The following is a 6,872-nucleotide window of genomic DNA, read 5'->3' as shown; positions in this document are numbered from 1 at the left end:
AGTTTAAGCAATGAATTAGGCAGACAGCATCTCCCTCTGCAGGACTCCAGAGACACGTCTCTCTCTCTGGTTTCACAGAGAAAACACAGGCACTTTTTCTAGAACAGCTTTTTAGATACCTAAAAGTTTAACCGCAAGTTGAATACCCAGTTTCAGTAAGTTCGGGTCAGACTCTGGCCCAGTAATTTCAGTGATTAAAATCAAGCATTTACTGAGTCGTCTAATGGATTTTTATCAGACCACTTGTGCCTGAATGTTTGGGTAGATTTGTAACCTCAGGAGGAAGCAGGAGCTGATGATCAGATGGTCCAAGTGAGTGTTGTCTTATACAGGTTCTGCTTCTGGCTCGGGTGCTCATCTGCTGCATGCCTTATACGAATCACAGTACACATGTTATCCTCATTATACATAAGGTGAAAAGATGATTATCAACCTTTGGGTAAATATTGAATTATATAGACTACTGTTATTTCTACTGCACACTTCTGATCAAATTTTGGAGAAGTCATAGCATGGGAAATAGCAGATTGATCAGGCTGCCGGGCTCCACAGTGAAAAATAGCGTCATGAATGCAAAAAGCAATGCTTAAGCTTTAGAAGGTTATATTGGTAATAATTAACCTCAGTTCTCTTTTTGATATGTACAAAAGAAAGATCAAAGACCTCTACTCGAGACCTTCAGAACTTGCTTTTACTGAAAACCCAGAGAACTAAAAGGTACTTTCTGTGAAGTTTCATTTTTCTTAATGAAAAGCACCTTTGAAATGAACAGAAAAGGGTTATTTCAGTTCTGTACAGCTCACCTGCAAATTTTACTTCAACATAAGCACTTCCAGTTTTATCATGAAAGCAACAAATGGACTGTTATCAAGTAATCTTTCTGTGAGTAGGGGGAAGTTGTATGTCAGATGAGTGCAAATTAATGGCAAAATAGAAGCAAGCAGCTTGAATAATTCTCTTTTATTTGAAATAGTTGGAAGTGGGAATTAGAGAAAGACAGAAATTTATGGTTTGTTTACATATTTTCCCAGCCGTGTATTCCTGAAAGTCGATTCATTACCTGCATGGCACTCCTTTGTACCTGCAACATCTCTCCTCTATCTCAATTACCTGCGCATCCCCCAGAGGCCTACCTGGATAGCTGATCCAAAACAACACTTAAACCATGTCCAACTAGCAACAAGGCCACATCATATAGCACCGCACAGAAGGATCTCAGAGCTTTTTGGAAGTGATTGCTCTCACTGGGGCTTGCAGTGCATCTGCCCACAGTACATCATGCAGCCAGCAGAAGGCTCCCTCATCTACCAAGTGCAGCAGCACAGCAGCAGAGCAGCAGCAAAGCAGCAGCACCACAGCAGCCTGAAAGTGGAGGGAGGGCTGAGGGCAGCAGGATGCAGCCCCAAACTGTGCAGAGTGGGGCAGGCCTCTTTTTTCAGCCTGCAAACAGGGCGCAGGGTGAGGAATCTCCACCAGACACTTACTTCATCACTTCCGCACTCGGCTATCCAGCACCCATTATCTGCTGATGGTTTGCTTTTGCTTTTATCGCTCAAGGCAACCATGTTTCCTCTTTTCACTTTTGCCTTTTAAATGAATTCTTGGTTACTCAGTGTGCAAATATTTGCAGGGATCTACCAATGGCTACCAGTCGACGGCCTCATATCACTTTCATCTCCACATGTGGTATACCCAAAGTGTGGGGTATACATTTATGGGAACTGCAGTGATATCTTCAGGATGGCTGATTATCCTAAAAGCCGTCCTGCTTGATATTTGTATGCTTTATTAACAGCTGAAGCACAGAGGGTTGAATTAATCTCTGTGCCAAATGCTAGCTTTGCCTCCAATCAGAGAAAATGAAATTCAGTTGTACATTTCTTCAGTGCTTGCTTGAAAATTCTTGCTTGCTTGAAAATTCTCCTGCTTTCTGCGGCTGCACGGGCTCCTCCGACAGTTCTCGAGACCATGAACTGCAGCAGCACAGTGAATGTCTGCCAGTAGCCTTTTATTCGCCCCAAAGCCTCTTTCTGCTGACAGCGTAATGGTGACCACTTCGAATCTATCCCAGCTAAAAAAAAATGCCCTCACACTAAAGAGCTTCTGAGAGTTACTTACAGCAGCTTTATGGCTCATTTACGTAAAGGAATCATGAGCCACAGATGAATCAGGCCCAAATAAAATGATTTGCAAAGGCCACACATTAAGCAGCAGGGAGGACACAAACCAGGGAGTAAGAGCATGCTCTATTGTGCTTGCTTTTGCCAATGAAAAGGAAAAAAAAAAAAAAAAAAAAAAAAAAACAGTTGCAGTGCACAAAATGCACCACTTCCTCCAAACCTCAATAAAGAGACAAGCAAAAGTAGTTTTCTGTCATCTCTAACAGCTGCCTAGCAAACTGACCTGCATGTCTGACTTCCAGAACTTTATGGAAAATTGTAACTTCCTGTAGCAGGCAAAATTATAAAGCATCTTTTTAAGAAAACCTTATAGCTACACTATTCTCCCTTCTTGGGAGGAAACTTTAATATAATGAAAACTTTGAAGTGAGCCTTGGGTTTGTTACAATGGACTAACCTGATTAGAAATCATGCAAACTCTTGTTGCTCTTTAGCTGTATTCCCCCACAGGCTGTATTATAGCTCTCTAACCAGTCCCACAGCATTGAATGATGTCATGGGATCTGCAGCTCAGTGAGATGAAAGGGATAAAGCGGAACCCGCTGGCACTGGGGAAAGCTTCCAACACACAATCCACAACACAGCTTGGGAACTCAAAAAGCTACAGATCCAGCCACTCAACTCTAAGCATGTCAGAATCGTGTGCATTCTCCCAGCACAAGAAAGAAAAGGGGGGGAAAAAAAGCCAGTGATCGATTTTTAACAAAAGAACGAGACTACTGAAAGGCAGAATTTAAGAGTACAACTACCTGCTGGAGAAAAAAAGAGCTCTTTTTCTTCTCCAAAGCACTGCCTTTGATGTATGGCAACTGATCACTGATCAGATTACAGGCATTTGGTCTCAGTGCTCGTCTGCCTTTGATCTGCATGGTTAATTTTATTTTCCCGGATTTGGAGTTTCGTCTGGGCTTGTGCTGACATACTTTTTTTTTCTTTCTTTCTTTCTTTTTTTTTTTTTTTTTAAGGAGGTAAAGCATTTAACACAGAAGCTCTGGCAGTGTGAAATTAAGTTGCAGAAAGTCTGGGCATTGGAAAACTTCATCATATAACAGGTACTGGATTTTGTGTTTTTTTTTCTGCAGTTTTGCTTTGCTTTAAGAAATTAGAGTTCACAAACAGTACTACTGCATGTCATTGTGTGTATATAGTTAGAAAGACTATATATAATTTATGCAGCATTTTTATTTGCAACTCATGCAGAATTATATGAAAATAGAGTACCTAGAATATATAGACAATTAAAAACTGAAACTAAATCGAATTTGTTTCAATATTGGGGGGGGGGGATGTATAATACTTTGGTGTGCACTGCTCCTTCCAACTGTCTGTAGTTTTATAAAGTGATATTCAAATACAAGCATTACAGAACTTAGAGGAATGTTTATTTTCTGAGAAAAGACCAGCCATATTTCCTACATTTTGTATATTTATTTGCTTTCAGTGTGTTTATTAAAGCCTGCCTTCTTCAAGCAACACTTTTAATCCCACTAGTTGCATACTTGAGATGAAAAGGCATCCTCTTGCACAAGTTATTAGAACTACATTTATAAATATCACATCCTTATATACAGAAGAGATTTTTTTTTATTTTAACTAGATGTTAGTTCAACTATCAAATATGAAAAGAAATCTTGATAATAACATTAACATTTTAACTTGATGATAGAAGTGTCCTGTAAGGAATTTTAATAAGGATATTAAAGAAATCTCTAGCTTATCTAGAACAAACACCTGGTTTTGCTGAATTCCATGGAAGCTTTGCTACTATTTCAGTGAAGCAATTTCTCTTCACAATATTTTATATTCTGTTCCTCAAATTCATATATTTGAATATGTAATGTTTAAGAAAATCAAAGACATCTACTCCACAAATTCACTCTAAAGAATCATTAGAAGAGTTAGGATTATTCGTTATACTTTAGCACTTTTAAAGGGTCAGACTTTTTTTATGAATTTGGGCCAAATCTGTGAGCGTTCTGTGCCTGTAGCTGAAGCCAGGCTCTTAAAATAAGACTCAATCCTCTTCTGTAGGTTTTTTAAGATAATTTAGATTTTCAGAAGAACTTAGAACACATAATTGGGGCGAGACCTGCAAAGAAGTTCAATATTCCAGACACTGAGCTCTTTGAAAATCGAGTCTTAATGATGGACAATGAGTTCTTCTGAAATACTGACTTTAAGTGCCTACGCTTAAATCTAAATTTAGGTATATGCAAATTTTAAGCACATCTACTTATTAATAAATTGCAGCTAAAAGACAGCAAAACTGATAGCTGCTAAGCATTGCCAGGACTCTGTTCCTTAGGACATCTACTAATCCAGGACCCTCAAGATGTTCATATTTCATGATACAATATAGTAACATGCAAAACCAAATTTTAGCAGTCTGCTTGCATCTGAATAAGATCATCAGCACTTCCAGATGAATGTAGTCAGCTTTCATTAGTCAGTCTGCAAACTTTGTTTCATTCTAATTAAAAGTATATTTGTATATATAAATTTAAAATTTACTGAATATCAAGAGATAATATGCCAGACACAGATTAACTAGGCCTGACTTGGTATCATTTACTTTTCTATACCACCAATTAATTCATATTCTGACTTAACAAGTCAATTATATTATAAGGAAAGTAATTAGCACTGCATGAATAATGTGTTTATAGCTGTCAAGGAAAAATATTGTTGAAGGCATAGCCAAAGCAAAATTTAGAATTTTTCTTTAAATAACAATGATGTATTAAAGGATGTTTCTGTAACTCTGAAAAGATGGGTTTATTTACTAACTGTATTAACTAAATCTATACTTCACTGATGAGCCAATCTTCCCTTGATTGTTGCTGGTTTTCTGACATGTACATTTATTTTCTGAGGAAAATTGTTTTTAAACCATACCTGTATCTGCTGTAAAGTAGAAAGAGAAGCAAAGAAAAAAATAGTGTGAGGATTCTTTTAGTTCTCTTCAGAAGTCAAAATAGCTGAGCCAAATACATTTAAAATGTCACTGTAAGGATCCGACCCTACAATCACAGAAATGAGTAAAGATGCTCACAGAAGTAACACTGCTAATCAGATAGGTTACACTGTCAAGGAGGACTTAAATATATAAATATTTGCAATACTCAGGTCTTAAAACTGCAGTTAGGAAATAAAGACTTCTTCATTATGTAAAAAGTCCCTAGGAGTTTAGGTAATCTTCCCGTTTATTTAAACACAGATGGGCGTTAACCGGTTTAAACTGAAAAATATCTTTGTCTATATGTGAGACAAATAAAAGCACAGTTGGACATATGGGGGGAGGCAGAGGATTTTCAGCATTTTTGTTGTTTCAAAAAGCAGTTCTCTGACAGTTTAATTTTTCATTGATCTGACTTTTAACGATTAAGTAATAATAATTCTTGGCTCTTATGACTTTGGGTTTACAAAGTGCTGTATAAACACTAATTAATCCTCAGGCTTAAGTTTTCAGAAAGAAAAAGTTCAAAGCAAATCAGACTAGGAAACTCACAAGTATATCATTTATTTATTAAAATAGCTTGAGCAATTTCTGATTATAAATAGAGCCATTTCCAAACAGCGTGTCTTAGATAACATCATAAACATATTTTAAGATTTGTAATAGTTAAGACTATCAAAAGACATTGTACAGATATACTGACATCAGTTTCCAACAGCTGTCATAACAAGAGTAGATCTATCTCACAGTTGACTGGGGGAACTGTGTTAGCATTTGAGATATGAAGATAACAACTTCCTATTGCTGTACAATTTCTGCTTCCACATCAGATATGTCACGCAACTCAGTCTTATCAAAGGGGTCAGCTGAAACTACTTTCCAAATAGTTCTTGTCTGCTTTCCTGGCTGTAGAGACAATCTCTGTTCTTGCATCTACACTAGTTGCTGTAACAGTTCTCCGTCTTCCATTTCCTTTGAAGAAATATCATGACTCAAAACAAAAGAAAGCCTGCAATTTTCAACATCTCTCAATGATTAATGTAATTAACTCGATCATTTTACATGTACATGCTCCAACAGGGACTGAAACACATTTCAATGTTATACACTCTCATGTTGCTCTTAATTCACAGGAACAGTAAACCCCTGTGTGATGAGAAAGTCTTAATGTTTCTTCATATGGTAGTCCTCAGTGCTTAGTCAATGCTTTAAGAACTCCGGGATGTTTTAATACACTTGTCTAAATATATTACTTTAAAATGAGTATCTGAAACACAGAGTGACTCCACTAAGACCTCATGCAATACATTTTACAGGTGTCTACACAAAACATGACATTCAAAACAGTTGTCTGTAAATAGCAAGAGGATGTAGAACGCTCAGTGCTGTGCAGCAGCTGCCATGCACAACAGATGCGCTGCCCTTGTGCTGAAGCGTGCCATTCCTCGCAGGAATTCCAGCCTCTTACAGAGCTCCTTCTGGCAACAGTCCTGAAACAAAACTCTTCTTTGCAGGGCCTTTTATAACATAATTAAACGAAAACCCCTGTAAATTTTTTGAGTTAGGCTTTTTTTTTTTTTTAATTGAAAGCAACTCATTTTGTTGCAACCATTTATCTTTTCACAGACAAGTTGCTGTATGTCAATAAGCACTACTTGTTTTATAATTGTCCACGTGGTTGGCAAACTCCAAAATTTTATCTCTGTGAGAAGCTCCCCAAAACTACTTATTCGAAA

General features: G+C 37.4%; 1 protein-coding gene across 1 annotated transcript in view; it reads left to right on the top strand.

The window, feature by feature from the left end:
* The first annotated feature begins 3,148 nt into the window (after positions 1 to 3,148).
* The window catches only part of TNFRSF19 (TNF receptor superfamily member 19), a 64,958-nt gene continuing 61,234 nt past the window's right edge, over positions 3,149 to 6,872 (top strand). The window contains exon 1 of the mRNA XM_035542705.2: positions 3,149 to 3,232. The gene's annotated coding sequence lies outside the window, so the exon portion shown is untranslated. The remainder of the gene's footprint in view (positions 3,233 to 6,872) is intronic.

Source organism: Cygnus atratus, chromosome 1 (assembly GCF_013377495.2).
Source record: "Cygnus atratus isolate AKBS03 ecotype Queensland, Australia chromosome 1, CAtr_DNAZoo_HiC_assembly, whole genome shotgun sequence".
Taxonomy (NCBI): Eukaryota; Metazoa; Chordata; class Aves; order Anseriformes; family Anatidae; genus Cygnus; species Cygnus atratus.
Note: the sequence above shows the minus strand (reverse complement) of the source record. Positions and strands in the feature narration are given on the sequence as shown.